The sequence below is a fragment of the Sturnira hondurensis genome, unplaced genomic scaffold, assembly GCF_014824575.4.
Source record: "Sturnira hondurensis isolate 20B ecotype Veracruz unplaced genomic scaffold, ASM1482457v3 Scaffold0000880, whole genome shotgun sequence".
Classification (NCBI taxonomy): domain Eukaryota; kingdom Metazoa; phylum Chordata; class Mammalia; order Chiroptera; family Phyllostomidae; genus Sturnira; species Sturnira hondurensis.
The window spans coordinates 14182092-14199711 of record NW_028073511.1 but is presented as its reverse complement, the minus strand read 5'-3'; the positions used below and the strand labels follow the sequence as shown (position 1 = coordinate 14199711).

General features: G+C 37.8%; 1 pseudogene; it reads right to left on the bottom strand.

The window, feature by feature from the left end:
• Positions 1-307: 307 nt before the first annotated feature.
• LOC118994076 (Golgi apparatus membrane protein TVP23 homolog B-like) lies at positions 308-16852 on the bottom strand (annotated as a pseudogene).
• Between the last annotated feature and the right edge of the window lie 768 nt (positions 16853-17620).

The window sequence follows — 17620 nt, the reverse complement described above, 5'->3', positions numbered from 1 at the left end:
CATTACATATGTACACAAACACAGTCCCATTCATTAATTTGGGGTATATGAATATTGCATGACTGTATGTACACATATATGCATACCGTGAGCCAAATTTCGATCATGATTCTAGTAACACCATACTTTGAAGTCCCAAATGCCAGAGAGAAAATAAAACTTAATATGAAAACTACTTTTCCTTTTTCAAAAGTAAATTTTGAAATGGAAAAACAAACCCAACAGTCCTCTCTCAACCTGTGCCAGTTTCTCAAAGGTTCAGAGTCAAGAACCTCTTCAGTTCTTCCTGGACATAACAGACCATACAGGCTTTCTGTGGTCTTCTCTTCAGGAAGTCTGATCATCTCCAGTGTTTTGTCTTAAAAACTGCTTTCCAAGATAAGATATGGCCAGGCTTGTTAAGTTCATTCCGCTGCCTGCTCTGCACCTGCTGCAGCCCTATAAGTTGGTACTTTGCAGCGCCACCGCATGGAGACCGCTGCCCACCCCTGCACTTTGAAGGAGAAGAGAGCACTGAGGACAGCATCACCCACAGCACCGCACAGGCACCAGGTCCTAACCAAAAGATTCTGGAGTTGGCCCCTAAAGCAGCTTTGTGTTCATGAAGCGATGCCTTCCAGGACTCGAATATCCAATGGCTTTTTCCATTTTTTCCATATTTCACCAGTGAGGGCCAACCATTAACTTACTGGTGACACTCTGGACTGTCCCGGTCATGTGACAATAACAAGATAATTGTCACCCTACAGGCAATACAGCTGCTGTCAAACAATTCACAGGCTACCACTACACTGCCTCATCTTTGTAAATGATTTTAATCATGCAGTAAGATATCTGTGTATGCATGTTTTGCTGTATTTTTGCTTTTTTTATTTAATTTTTCTCTTTATCAAAGAAAAGTTTCAAGGACTATAAGGCTCTATTACAGTGTTGGAAAAACCAAATATAATTCTCTACAAATATTTTTTAAAAATATTTTATTTATCTTTGGAGGGGAAGGGAAGGAGAGTGGAAGAGAAACATCAATGTATGGTTGCTTCTCGTGCATTCCCTGCTGGGAACCGGCCCCTGCGGGGAACTGGCCTGCAACCCAGGCATGTGCCCTAACTGGGAATCGAACCGCGTTCGTCTGGTTCACAGGCCCGTGCTCACTCCACTGAGCTACACCAGCCAGGGCTATACAAATATTAAAAAAAGAGAATGAATGAAAAACTGATGCCGCTGGGTGTCTGATTTTGGAATTTTTTGGTCTGTTAGCCATTTCCTCTTCTGCAGCAAACCGTGCAGCCACCTCAGTGTCATCATTGCGGTTCTGCTGCAACACGGTGGCCCTGTGCCAACTCTGAAATGCAAGGTGGGGCAACGTGTGTTTACAGTGGATTGTGTGGAGTATAATACAGTAATTAATAAAGAATAATACAAAAACAAACTCCATTTTGCATACTCACAACTTCAAACCTACTTTTGCCAAACCATGATGTGTGTGAGTGTGCGTGTGTGTGTATATGTATATATGTATATATGTATTTGCCTATATATATATATAGGCATGCTTTGATAATACTTCAAAAATATACTAATAATATTTTAATATAATTAAATATACAAAGAATTTTCTTTGAAAGCCAAAATAGTCTTATTCAATGTTAATATTATTTTGTGCAATAACATAAAACTATAACTTGGAAAAGAGTACATGTGTATAGATATACATGTCATGTATTATAAGCAGATGTGGTTTATAGTACTATTTATTCATAACCTTAAAAAATTAAAAACATTTATGAATGTGTAAGAAAGAGAAAATCTGGAACTGCACTATCCTTTTGTTTTTAAATCTTCGCCCATTTGCTCCTTAGTCTATAGCAATGTGATCTGCATCCTCAGCACTTCACTAACTCTATTCTCTCCAAAATATCAATGGCCACTGATGGTGAAATCCAATAACCTTTTCCACTTTTGCCCAAATTTCAGAGCAGCTAACATTCATTCTATGGAAACCATCTTTTCTGTTGTTCACAAAACCATTTCACCACATACTCTGTTCAATTTGCCTATGGAATTCTTGGACACTACTGCCTACTCTAGCCTTGCAGCCTTTTAACTTGGGGATCCTTCAGGGCTTTCCCCCACTCTTTTAATAACATGTCCCTTAGAAATGACCTCATCTCTGCCTATTAGTTACAAGTATTCAACTGCAAGAGAAAAAACCCACAAGACTCTATAGGACTTTGATTAAATAGGAGTTCATCCCATACAACAAGAGTAATTCAGATTGGTAGGGCTGCCGTTTAGAGATTTGAGGTGTCAAGAAAAGTCCCTCTGCCTTTTCTAATGTCAGACATTGTGGCTGGTTCAGCTCAGCCATTGTTTCCAGAGTCCAGACCAGAAGATAAAGTAGAAAAGAGGGCAGAGCCTTAATTATGAGAGCAAAGATTTTCCTACAAATTCCCATTAGACTTCACCTTATGTCTCATCAGTCGTAACTGTGTTACGGGTCACATGAATTTGCAAAGGATTCTGGGAAAGTGCCACTGGAAAAAGGTGTAGAAATGAGTATTGAATGAATCAGCTTACAATATATTTAATAGCTTCGTCATCCTTAAGGCTCCAATGGAAATGACACCTGCTACGTAAAATATTCCCGGAGTCTTTCTGTGTACAAACCTAGCACTTTGGACATAGGTCTTTTAGAGCATGTGCCACTTTACACTGAAGTTTTTGTTACGGTGTCTAATATCATGGTCCTTACCCTCGACTCTCCATTTAGATTATGAACTTCTAGACTGCAATCAGTAACAAACCCATCAGTAGATTTGTAACCTGTCAGAGCCTAGCCCATATTTATACATATGTACATATGTTATATATATAAAATACCTGTATGTACATACATTAAGTATTCAAAGTAAAATCGAACACCATACTGTAACTATCTGAATTCCTGTTGTAGCTATTTATCTTCATTACTATTTCGATTACTCAGATCTAGACAATATTTTAACTGAAACTGAAGCAACGTGTAAAATACTCGATACTGGAGTCTATTACTGGCCCTTCTGAGCTTTCGGGTCAGTGCCAGTGTGATATCTCAGCAAGTGGGAGTGCACATATTTTTTTCTGTTCATTTCATACGGCACTTCTCTTTTTCTGTTCTCGTCATAGTTGCTTTTGCCCTTTGATCTACCTACTCTTTCTAGCTTACGGCAATCATACAGCAAATTTGGCCCTCACTATCTACCATAATGTTCTATCTATTGCTTCTCTGCTTCCTTTGGTTGATGGGACTACGTGTTTCTGAATGTTTTTCCTATAGGCAATAGTTTGGGTTCTTATCAATGGGAAAAACAGAAATGAGTGCTTCTAGGAAGGGGAAGAGAAAGTAGGAAAAAGAATATGATTTTTTAACCAGAAATCTGCAAAGCTGATAGTCTTTTCAATCCTATTTTCCATTTCACTTTTATTTTTGTAGTCGGCCTACCATCCATCTCTGCAGCATTGCCAAGCAATGGAAAACTGTCACTAAATGACTTTGTTTCACCCCTTTCAGTATCAGCAAGACTGGAGAGTAAAGTGTCAGGTACTTGACTTCCTGGCTTAAGTTTATGCCAGTTTAATATCTTATCCAGTAATAGTCATTGTTCTTACCTTTTTTTCATCAACTGAAATGTTGTTGATATGGGTAATTATTTAAATTATCTATTTAAACATATTGGTAGAGCCTGAAATGTTCTTATTTTTAGAGAAATAAAAGGAATTACAAAGTATATGATCAAAAAGTAGGAGAGAAGACCATTACAAGAGATTATTTTGTATTAATAACATATCCTACTGGTTTAGTTTCTTTGGAAAACACTGGCTGATATAGAGACTAAGCACAAAATAATAAAAGATTCTCTTTGTGAACGAGAAGTTTTAACTTGCTATTGGCTTGACATTTTATCCATGGGTAAGACAGGACCCCTTTCCCCAAAGTCTTTCCATGGTTGTCTCCTTCTGATCACTTCAGTCTCTTTTCAAATGTCATCTTCTTTGAAATGCCCTTTTCAGATGATCTTCAAATATTGCCCCATATGCCAGTTGCACTCTATTCCATTACTCTGCTTTATTTTCTTTGTAAGGCCTATCTGAAATCCTATCAAAAGAGGAAATAAAAAAAGAAACAGTGGCTAATTTACAAACTCTCTTTTGCTGGCCCCACTACAGAGCCTGGAAAATACATATGTACTTTCCCCAAATCCCTTGCAGGTGAACACGTCCACATAACCCAACTCGGTCCAGTAAGGGGAAGCATGCTGAGGGTTCTTGGGAGAGATGTGTAACCTCTTGCTGAAAGAAAAAGGTATGAGAAGGGAATTTTTTTTATCTCAGATGAGATGCCTGCAGGTATAATAACCATCTTATACAGTCAGTGGTGAAAATAATGAACACTGAAAGCTATCACGCTAAGGAGCACAACGTGAGAGAGGAGAAACTGTGAGCTCTGAGGTCGCTGTTTGATGGCCTGGGCAAACATGATGTTGCTTTTCTCTGGATAGTTTTGTTCTGTGGACATTGATCCTCCCCACAGATTAAGCCACTGTTGTTTGGGTATTCTCTTATTGGTGGCCAAAATCAACTCTCCAAAAAAGACAAAAAAGAAATGATCTTATTTATTCACTTATTTACTTGATTTTTGTTGATACTCCACTTTTTAATCTACAAGCAGATAAAGTACCAAACCTTATTTGTCTATTTCAATGTGGTATTATTTGCTTCTGTAACAGAGACTGCTACATAAGAAAACTTTCAGTGAATGTGCCTCAATGGACTAATTATAGATGAATGTAAATGAATGAACTTAATTCTGCTTTATATATTCTGAGGGCACATGGGGGTAATAATGGGATGATGAAGCCAGGATATCTTAAGAACCCACATACTGAGTAAGCTGAGAACTCTTAAAAGGAAAGATTTAGCCTGTTTTTTTTTCCATTAAGTGATTTTCATATAATTTTGCCAGGAAGCAGGTTGATTTTCCAGACCTATGATTTAGAAAAATGTAATGAAACCTGTGTTTTGAACCAGAAACCACTATCTATAGAATTATATAGATCAGAAAACATCTTAGACTTTTCCAGATCTTAAGCATATTGATTTTAGTGACTTAACATTTGTATACATTGTTGGAGATTCTGTCATTTAGACTTCTTTTGTTCAATAGAAGTATGTGAGCCACATACATGATTTTATAATTTATAGTACATATATTTCAAAAGTAAAATCATAGAAATTTTAATACTATTATTTAACCCAACATCTTCAAAATATCCCTTGTTATGTTATATGGGTGAATATGTGGTCGGTATAATGACTAGTGGGATATTTAAAAATTTCTGAACTCAGTAAGTCAGTGAGTATTTCACAGAGTACCTCTCAATTCAGGCTAATCAGTTAACTATTGAACAGCACAGGTTTAGATGAAATCATTCTGCAAAACCAGTCTCATTCTCCTGAGCTCTCCTGACATTTATGTTTTTAATTAATTACTAAAACATTTTAATATGGTAGTCCCTTTGTTACTGCAAATGCACAGGTAAGTATTGTTACTTTCCTTTATCTATTACACCAAGGAGCACATAATATTAATAAATTCATTTACAAAAATAGGTCATAATAAAAATTCTGTGAAATATTATAAAGGAAAGCTACATAGTACAGTAAATTTTAACCATTTTCATTTCTTGGCACACATTCACTAATTACTAAAATTCTGCAGCACACCATTTTTTGCTGCTCTAACCCAAAAAATAGGTATAATTTTGACTCATTCATATCTGATGGCTCTTGGTCTGTTAGCTGTTGTAATTTTTTATTTGACAATCTAGGGCAGCGGTATCAAACTCATTTTCACCAGGGGCCACATCAGCCTCAGGGTTGCCTTCAAAGGGCCGAATGTAATTTTAGGACTGAATAAATGTAACTACTCCTTAACAGTTAAGCGAGAGCTCTGTGCTACTGCTGGGGAGAAACAAGGTGCCGGGCCATGTTTGCCACCTCTGATATAAGGGAAAAGAAGTCGTTGCCCCTTACTGAATAATCAGGCATTACATGTTTCAAAACCCTTGTGGCACACCACTGTGCCGCAGCACACCGACTGAAAATCTGTGGCACAGAGTGTTACAGGAGCACTTCTGGGAACACTGGTAGGAGCACAGACCTCCTAGAGGATGAAATGCCACCGCTTTGCTTTAAGGAGTCCGGGAGTTTAGCTTCACAAAAGACAGGGACGAGGGGTTTCCAGGCAGGGGGTCATCACTGAGATTAAAATGAACAAAAGCAAACAGAAAGAGTCCCACTGTATAGTAACCACAGGGGGTTGAATGTCGAGAGGAAAGGAAAACCTGGAGAGAGAGACCTTAATGAGGGGGACTTTGGACACTGAACATTCATTGTGTAAAATGTTTCCTTTCCTTTCTTTTCTTCTATGATATTAGGCAGAAGGGCTTTACTACTCTTGCACAGAACGAGGTTTCTAGTCCCACTGTTGGCTTCTTCCAACCCTGCAACTCTGGTACTGCATAAAATGTAGACTCTGGGCCCAACTCTTCCCATTTTATCTTTTCTTAGTCTCATTTTACCTGTTCTTTCTGTCATCATTTTTTATTGTCTGCATGGTGATAACTTTTAAGTGACCATTTTCAACACTGACCCATTGTCTACAACGTCATGGATTGGGGGAGTATAATTTTAAAAATATCTCCCAACACAGAAAAGTCTACAAAGGTAGAAGACAAAAAAAAAAAATTCTAACTGAATAAACACTAAACCAGAATGTGAAACATGTTAAAGGCAGTTTTCTAAGAGGCTGCAAAGAAGAATATATATCTCTCTTTTATATAGCTAAGTAGATATAACCCATTTTATATATCTTTTTTAATCTCTAATAATTGGTCCTCAAGTAAGAGGACTTATCATTTGTCACACAAAATTCATTCCAAGTTCACCTGGTGACCATCTGTGTTAGCTAACTAACTTTATCTGGAAGAGAAACAAGGCTCTCATCCCTGTGGGACAGGAGGTGGTTTTACCACTGGGAGCAATGCAGCAGGCACCCAGTTCCAAGCCAGTCTCCTCCCTCCCAATGGAAACTGGTAGACAGGAGTGCTATCTCCCTTGATGCTTGCATTTCAAAGGCTTCCAGCTTCAAGAGAAGGGCATTCCTGGGTCAGAAAGCTGACAAAAAGCATATCTTGTCTTCAAAAATATTTATATACATGTGAACAGATAATAAGATGCCTACATTACCAGTTCTCTGAGGTAAATGCTATAAGGAAAAGAGGGGAGGAAAATCCCTCTGCTTATTTTCCTTTTTATTTTTTAAAGAGCATTTAAAAATATTTTTTATTTATTTATGTTTAGAGAGAAGGGAAGGGAGGGAGAAAGAGAAGGAGAGAAACATCAGTTGTGATGGCCTCTTGAGTTCTCCCTACTGGGGACCTGGCCTGCAAACCAGGCATGTGCCCTGACTGGGAATTGAACAGGTGACTCCTTGGTTCGAAGGTTGGCACTAAATCCACTGAGCCACACCAGCCAAGGTGATTTTCAAAGAAAGAATTAAGTCTTTTGTTTTTTATTTATATTAGTCTTTACAGATGCTTTCTCCATGGTATCACTACTTGGATACTTCACCACCACCTCCAATGAAATACATTTAAATATCAAGTTTATTATCTTCTACCTAAATTTATTTTTTCACTTCTGACAGTAATTTTACTTATTTTCTAATACCAAAGCTTGAAATCTCAGAGCAACTTTGAAATAGCTCTTTTTTCAGTCTGCCATAAACTCTCAATTGTTCCTATTCACTTTCTTCCAACTTTTTTCATTACTACCCCTACCACCTCACCTCATGCCTAGGTTATGCAGAGATGTACTAACTCAGTGCTTTGCTTGTACCTTGGACACTTCTGGTCTCCTAACTGATCTTCACAATCATCTAGTCATCCTTGTTCAGAATCTACCCTTGATTTTTAAGAGCTATAAAAAAGAGAACTCTAAGAGAAAGGAGTTACCATGTGAACTTGGTCTTTCTGTATATCTCATACTAACCTAAGTCCTTAGCTCAAGTCCCAGTCCTCCTCACTGGTCATCAAACACACTATGTTCACTTGTGAACTTCAGGTTTTTATCCACAAACTTCCTTTTTCTTTATTTTTTTCCTCTTCTCTTCCCATGATAGCATTATATACATCATATATAACATAAGCATTATGTGTAATATAGGAAATAGATATAATTTAACATTTATCATAATTTATTCTATTTAACCTTTTTAGATTTCATCTTCTAGTCATGTATCCCACAGTGTGGTGTCTGAGACATTATTCCAATTGTCTCCAATCCCTCTGGATTCTACGAAGCTTTCTACAAAGTTTATCGCTACTCACTTTATAACCTCTAGAATAAGACTAGAAAATAAGTAATCTGCATTTTAGACATGCCCTCTCCCAAGGTCTGTATTTATAAACACTACATCTCTTAAACAGTCAAAGTTTACAAAATTAAATGATTATTTTTATAGAATTGCTTTTGTTAACTTTCCAATAAATCATTTATAATCCTGATATGCCTGTTAAAAAGTTATTCTTGCCCTGGCTGGTGTGGCTCAGTGGATTAAGCACCAGCCTGCAAACCAAAGGGTTGCCAGTTCAATTCCCAGGCAGGGTACGTGCCTGGGTTGTGGGCCAGGTCCCCAGGGGGGGGGACACATGAGCTAACCACACATTCATGTTTCTCTCCCTCTCTTTCTTTTTTTTCTCCCTCTCTCTCTAAAAATAAGTAAATAAAAATTTTTAAAAATGTTACTCTCAATGTTAGTAGTTATATCAGGTAAAAATACTCATTAACTCTGAAAATGTTTCCTTAGCCTTGGTCAGTAGAAAAACAAAATTTCCTTCCTGAAAGCCTGGGCAATTTCATCTAAAATATTAAGCTTCATGAACAATTCTTTGGAAACACATATAAAGAAAGCATTTCTGGCTAGAAAACCATATGGTACAAGTAAGTATGCAATTATTTCATTTTTGAATAGATGTTATTGACTGATTATTAAGTTTTAGTTCCTCAACAAACCTTTCCCTCTGCCAACCACCCAAACTGATAATAGTTTTTTAATCTTAATACCACAATATTTATATTTGACATTTTATATTATTCTATATTATAGATGTGCTAAATAAATAAATGCTAAAATGAATGGAGGAATTCCTCTTATTTAAAAAATTCAACTCGATCCATGTCATTGTAACTGCAATGATGGCCACTGAAAGCTTTAAAGCCAAAGCCAGCCTTCAGTGCCAAAGGGGATAAAATGACTTATCATATTCTAAACTGTCTGTGTCCAGTTGCCCCCAACAGCTGTTAACAGAAGCTTCAGAACGGCTCATTTCTGAAAGATTTATGTGAATTTCTTCCTTGGGAATTGAAAATGTGCAAATAAAGATTCAGATTTAAAAAGGCTTTGAATAAATGTCAAAGATCAGTCTTGGAAATACAAGAAAGCTAGAGAATTCAGAAGTAAGCTGGTCAGTCTACACTGCATTTCATTTGTTAATCATTTTTGGCTGCTTATCTCCCTTTTTATGTGGAGACATACCACACAAGCCATACATCATTAGAAGGATAAGATAAATTTAGAGAGTGGGTAAAATTCCATGGCATCAGTCTCTACAGAGAGGGACATAGGATCATGCTCAGTTTATTTCCTGTTGGGCCTGTGAGCTATTCTTGGTATTAGGGATTTCAAATTAATTAAATATCAGAAACAGTATTTCTCAGTGTAAGCAAATGCCTTATAAAGGTATAAAACAAGCCATATATAGCATGTATTTGAAATATATATATTTCATATATATATGAACTTGAAATATATCCATATTATATATAGATATAAACTTGAAAGAAATAAATATTTTTAGAAGGGAGATAACTCACTAGGTTATAAAATGGAAGAGTAAAGTTTTTAATAGCTTTGAATGGACCGAGTGTCGGCAATAAGCTGAAGCTGAGCACTTCTCCATGAGCACATGAAAACATCCATTTAATCTGTGTCACTCAAAACCACCTATCAGGGCTGCTATAGAGAGAATTATTTGCAGGATAAAACACAGAAAAGCTGTGAAAGGTAATTGAGAGGGATATTTTGGAAAACTAGAACAAATTTACAATCTCTTCCCAGTTTTTTTTAAGCAACAACTTTAAGTAGTTGGGCAAAGTAGCATTGCCCATTAAAGTACTTTAAGAGCTATTTAAAACTCATACTTTGTGCCAGAGTCCATTTCAGTAAAATAAAAATATATTTATTGAGCTTCTATTATATATCAAGCACTTGCCAGGCTCTGGGGTAAAAAAAAAAAGGACAAATAACACATCATCATAAAGTAGGAAGAGAGATAGAAAGATTTAAAGTACTTTGTAATAATTAATGTGATAAAGGAAAAGATAAAGTGGCCAATGAATGCATGGTGAGAGGCCATTTCCTTGGAAAAATAACAGAACACACAACATTTGAGATACTTAAGCCTTGTGGAATAACTAAGATTTTTGTACAGGTAAAAATGTATTCCAGGGAAAGGCAAAATAGGAACAAGAGCACAGAGCACTGAAAGTGTATGCAAAGAAAAATAAATCTGTGTGGTTTTGGTGAATAGCAGGAGCAGAGGGAGAAATGATTGCTAGGAGGTAAAATTGAAAAGTACTTTGGGGCAGATTGATAATTTAAATTTAATTGAGCAGTTATCAGATGAGGTACGAGGTATGATATGTAAACATAATCTGAATGACCTCAGGTCCCTCCAACTTTCAGGTACAAATGATACCATATTGGCATCAAAACTCAAATTTAGGTCCTGGCCAGTGTGGCTCACTTGGTTGGAGTATCGTCCCCTAACCGAGGGTTGTGGTTCAGACAGGGCACTTGTCTAGTGGTTGTTTGATCCCCGTCCAGGTGTAGATGCCTGCAGAATCCCCTGCAGGCTGTGTTTGGATAAGCTCTCCACTCTGGGCATGTATGGGAGGCAACCAAATGGTGCTCTCTCTTACATGGATGTTTCTCTCTCTCCCTCTCTCTAAAATAAATAATGGAAAAAATGCCCTTGGGTGAAAATCTAAACACCCCCCCCCCGAAACTTAGGTCTCTGTAACTTCAGGTTCATCACCCCTGTATTCATCTTTAAACAACTGTGGAGCCCAGAGGACAGTCCTACACTGTCTATAAATTGTTCCTGTTGGCTGCTAGTGCAGTCACATGAACTCTGTGTGAGACGAAGAACCTTCTGTTTCTGAGAGCACTTTGTTGCTTGCTGTTCCTCCACAGGGGAGCTATGAGTTGTGATTCATAGCAATGGGTTGCATCAGCAGAGTGATGTGACCTGTTAGTGCAACAGAAACTGGGAACAGGGAAGCCTAACCTAGGTTGGGAGGAGTGTTAGGTAGAAGTTAGGCATAAGTTCCTAAAATGTAGTGGGATAGGATACACAGCGCTCAAAGAAAAACCCCCTAAGTAACGTTGGGTAGCTGCCTTACCTTGGATTCACTGCTTCTAATCACATATCTGTCTTACAAAGGATAACAAGATGTGGTTTGGATCCAGATAGGGACCTGGGTTAACATCCTTCCACACAAACTTACATGTAGGGAGTCACATCCCCCAGAGGAAGCTGGCACCATCTTAGCCACCAATCAATTTATAACCCCAACCCACTAACCATCTAAGTCCTCAGGACAAAGTACCTGATGCCTTGTCACCCTTTGCCTATGTCTTTCTCCCCCAAACCTAACCCCTAGCAAGGCACATTCTCCTCACTGAGAACACACTACTAATAAACCCTATTTGCATGCTAACTGATTTGCTGATCTGTAATTCTTTGCTGTGTCAGCAAGAACCAAGTTTTTCCCACACGAGAAGAACAAGTGGCTAGGGAAATTCTCTGGGAAACTGATGACTGGTATATGTCCTTAAAGACTAAGAAAGATGAATAAGCTGAAGAGGAAGGAAAGAACATTTCAGACAGAGATCCAATTATTTAAGTCCTGAAATATCACACTAAAGAGCATGGGTTTTATTCTCTAATCAATGAGAAAGCAGTGAAATTTCTACATAGACAATGAAATTCTTAGATCTTAGCTTTGGAGAGAAAATTTTGCAGCTTAGGGGAAGGTAATTTAGCATGGGCCTAGCCTAGAATAGAGTAACTATTCAAGTACAGATATTGCAATAACTAGAGCAAAGAGAGTGAAATAGCAAATAAAATTGATTTTAGGGAAAGCAACAGACAGAATGAAAAGGGAATTATATTGCAAAGTGTGAGGACAATGAACAAGACTGAAGCTGTTTCTCTCCTGACTGAGGTGACAATGATGCATTTATGGTGGAAAATATAGGAGGATTGAAACTTGTTTAGACAGTTGAAGAATAAAGATAACACATTTGATCATCTAATAGGCTGTCCTGGTAGACTGAGTGAAGGAAAAGAAATATTGAATAAGAAGAAAATATTAGACTAAAGTAGTCAAATAATACTTTAAAATACTGTGCTATCACACCTGTTCTTCAAGGTGGGATTCAACTAAACCTTTCATATTTTGAGTAATATACTGTTTTCTATGGAAAGAATTTGAGTGCATTTTATTTACCAGTTGGGATTAAAAGAAAAAGTTAGCATTTTTATTAGTAGTTAAACATAATGTTGGCGATCATTTTAATAGCCTTGGAAGAGATAAGGTTCCCTGGGATTGTGTATCTAACCCTGGATGTCACACTAAGACCTTAGACCCATGTCGTAAAACAAAAGCAAGGTTCTGAGCCTAGGCAATCAGTGATTTCATTCTGAAAAGGGCCCAGAGTAAATATTTTAGGTTTTGTGGCATCACAGTATCTATTACAACCACCCAATGCTGGCTTGGAATACAAAAACCATTACAGACAATACATTGTTGTGTTTCAATAAAACTTTATTTATCAAAATATGCCATGGACTGTACCTACAGGCTATGATTTGCTGACCCCTTTTCTTAGCTAAGCCATCGTTCTTCATTCAATTTATTACTAGAAACAAATTTGGTATAGAAAAGCACTCATGTAAGATTATGTAGATATACAGGGTTTAATTTACATACCTACTTTTTTCTCCTTTTTGCTTAGAATCTTTCAAGTGAATACAAAAAAATTTAAAGGATCGATAATACTTTTAATTTCCTTTTTATCTCCTTAAAATTCTCAGTTGTTACATTTTTCACTATCTCCCTGAAGCTCTCAGACAGACATTATACTGAATCATAACAAAAAATAAAATCTTGAACTGAAATCACAAGTGTGCCAAGAATTAAGGGAGTGACTGTACTTCTGGAAACCCACCAGCTTGTTGTTACCCTTCAGGCCACCTTGGATATGACACCAATATCTTTCTAAAGCCCATTAATACTCACAGGAAATTCAGAGTCACTGAAGAAGAATCAAAAGGCCACAGAGAACTAAAATCACAGAGTTAAGAGTGAACTCTTATCACATGAAGTTAGTCACCTCTTTATGGCAATACCCCAGACTTTTCTGACATCAAAGAATGAGGTTTCTGTAAATCAAGGCCTAAAAATGAACTAACACTCTACAGGAAATGTGAAGCTTCCTGGAAAATTGGAATGATAGGTACTGTACATGTTCTTATAGTCTGAGACCTCTTTACAAGAGAAGTTTCTAGTATGTCCTCATTTCTCACTAAAAACACCTCTCTGAAAATGTAATTTACCTCACCTAATACTCTTAGTTAAATGATTATCATTTTAAGCTGTTGACCCAAAAGTATCATACCTGTAAATAAATCAATACAAGGAAAGCATGAGTTTCTCTGAGTCCAATTCATGCAGTTCAGTATGAAATACTGTTCTAGATTAAAAAACAGTTGTATGTCTCTGGGCCCTCTATATGTCCTCCTTAGAGAAGTGTCTGTTTGGGTCCTTTGCCTATTTTATAATTGGGTATGAGAAGGTGCTCAGCATCAGAGAGAAGCAAATTAAAACCACAATGAGATACCACTTCACATCAGTCAGAATAGCTATCATAAACAAATCAACAAACAACAAGTGTTGGAGAGGATGTGGAGAAAAGATAACCCTTTTGCACTGTTGGTGGGATTGCAGACTGATGCAGCCACTACGGAAAACAATACGGAATTTCCTTGGAAAACTAAAAATAGAACTGCGTTTTAATCCAGCAACACCACTGCTGGGATCATACCCTAAGAGTCCTGAAACACAAATTCAAAGAAACCTGTGCACCCCAATGTTCATAGCAGCACAATTTACAATAGCCAGGTGCTGGAAACAGCCTAAGTGCCCATCAGTAAATGACTAGATCAAAAAACTGTGGTACATTTACACAATAGAATACTATGCAGCAGAAAGAAAGAAGGAGCTCCTGCCCCTCACAAGAGCATGGATGGAACTGGAGAGCATTATGCTAAGTGAAATAATCCAGGCAGTGAAAGATAAATATCATATGATCGAACCTATAAGTAGAACCTAATCAACAAAACAACAACCAAGCAAAATACAACCAGAGACACTGAAATGAAGAACAAACCAACAGTGACCAGAGACAAGGTGAGGGGGAGAGGGAAAAAATGGGGTGAAATGGGGGAAATAGGGGGGAAGGGCCATCAAGGAACATGTATAAAGGACAAAGCCAAAGAGGGCAGGTTTGAGGGTAGGAAGTGGGATGGGTGGGTCAGAGGGGCATGGTGGGGTGAAAATGGAGACAACAGTACTTGAACAACAATAAAATAATAAAAAAAAAGTAAAAAAGTTATATGTAAAAAAGTTCTATCTTTGAATAATATTATACAGATAATGAATGCCAATACAATGCTAATTATGGGCCAGGCACTACTCTAAATAATTTATAATAATTCACTTCATTCTCAGCAAAAAACAGTTTTATGTATGGAGACTTTTTCAGCTCAGAAGAAATTAAGCCAAAGAAATAAAAAAGTAATTCTAGAATATGAATATATATATATATGTATATATGTATATATATGTGTATATATATGTATATATATGTGTATATATATGTGTGTGTATATATATATATATATATATATATATATATATATATATATATCCCCAAGTGAACTCTACCAAATAATTAGATTTTCACGCGCAGGCTCAGAGGAGGCAGTCTCCAAATTGTGAGCCCCATTCTGCGGGTTGGTTTTACTTTTAAAGGGCGCGAAGCAGGTTACAGAAGCAGGATGCCATTAGATAGTTGCTTATCTAGGGTGCACACAGTTTGGGGTGGGGCAAGCACAGTCTGTCTTACTAAAATGTTGCAAAAAACAACTTTACAGTGATATTTCCTTGTCCCTATCCTGCTTCAATTTCACAACTCAGTGATACAGACTTGGTTGGGAAACGGGCATTTTTATTTTGCCATTCTGTAACTGAGCAGATAGGGGCCTGCCCACATGGCTCCTTGGTGGATGACCCAACAATTACCTCTGGAAGAAACAGGTCTTTTTTTTCCCACCATCTATCTATCTATCTATCTATCTATCTATCTATCTATTTATTATTTTAAAATATATTTTATTGATTATGCTATTACAGTTGTCCCATTTTTCCCCCTTCACTGTATGAAATGTTAAAGGGACTTATCTAAGAAAAAGAAGATAAAAAACATGTAAAATGACAGCAAACTCACAAATTCTTAACAACCACACCTAAAACAAAAACAAAAACAAACTAAGCAGACAACCAGAACAGGAGCAGAACCACAGAAATGGAGATCACAGGGAGGGTTAGCAACAGGGGAGTCAGAGGTACAGGTCTTTATTTACGACAGGGGTGTCAAACTGATTTTCACTGGGGGGCCACATCAGCCTCTCAGTTGCCTTCAAAGGGCCCAAATGTAATTTTAGGACTGTATAAGTGTAACTACCCCTTAATAGTTAAGCAAGAGCTTGGCACTGCAGCCAGGTAGAAACAAGGTGTTGGCCCAGGTAAAACAAGGTGGAGGGCCAGATTCAGCCTGAGGGCCTTGTGTTTGCCATTTGTGATTTACAGTATTCCAAGCTCAGGGCGACTCAGAGCACTTGTGCTTGGAGCCCTCCTTTCCCACAAGACCCAACACTTCCCTTGTTTCCCCCAAAAAGACTACAAGACAAAAGGAAACCTAATAGTTCTCCATACTCTTTATCCAGCTGCTCATATAGTTCTCCAGTCTCTCTGGAAGGTACCAAAGTCTCCATTCTCATGTAGCTTTCTTTCTTTTTTTTTTAAAGATTGTATTTATTTATTTTTAGAGAGAAGAAAAGGGAGGGAGAAAGAGAGAGAAACATCAATGCATAGTTGCCTCTTGTGCAAGCCCTACAGGGCAACTGGCCCACAACTCAGACATGTGCCCTAAATGGGAATTGAACCAGTGACCCTTTGGTTTGCAGGCCAGCACTCAGTCCACTGAGCCACACCAGCCAGGGCTAATGCAGCAGCTGTCTTCTTCAGGACTCGGGGTATGTCGTCATCAGCCTCTGTGTCATAGTCCCAGAATACATGTGCCATATAGTGCACTGGATCATAATGAAGTCCAGGAAAGTCATAAATCCCAACTTCAGATAGAGTCCAGGTTTGCAAGGCAGCTGGTCATCATCTTGAAAGGGAGAATTCTCAGAGTCAGCTAGAGCAGGTGTGATCAGTGCAGCATGCTTGCTTTCTTACTAGCCCGTGGGGGGCCCGTTCCTACAACCTGCATGGCTCCTATCCCAGTGCCCGCAGCATGGCTCTTCCACACTCTTCCAAGCTGAATGGCAAATCCCGTCATGGCTACCCCTCCTTAGGTTAAATCCTGACTCGGAGCCTCCTGTGTGACCTCATCTCCGATTCCTCCCACAATGAGCTACATTTGCTAGTTTTCTGTATAGTTCACATTTTCTCAGCTGCCATCCCTAGTCAGGGCAAATGTGACTCAGTGATCCAGGGGCTTCTGCCTCCCCTGGCTACATCATGAGTCAGGATACACCCTGAAAGTCATGCCCATCTGTCCCTGAGGCAGTAGTACAGCTATTATCTTGCCTTTGTTGTGAAAAGTGTCTTAAGCAGTATCATCCAGTTCCCACCGGAGACCATAGACCATGGGGGTTTTCTCCTATTTTCCCAGGTGCTCCTGGCCCTATACCCCATTAGTCTTCCTCTGATAATACTCAGCATTTCCAAATACATCTTTTCCTTAACACACTCACTACTATTCTCTAATAAAGTTTGTGTTTTTAGCAGCAAAAATTATTCATTTGTCAAAAGTACATGGTTTACTCATCATATTAAGTTTACACATGACAAATTTTAAGGAATCTAGAAAGATGAATATAGAGAAAACTTTTTATTTCATTGTAGTGGGCTGTTCTCTACCTAGAAATGATGAGATTGTTGAGACCATCCCATTCATTTTTCTCCAAATACTAAATGATATACCGGTATACCAATACCACTAAATCTATACATAGATTTTCTCTCTTAAAAGTATGATTAGCAATTATAATAAAGATGTGACTAAAATTGTGAATAGTTTCAGAAACAACTGAAATGTAAGCTC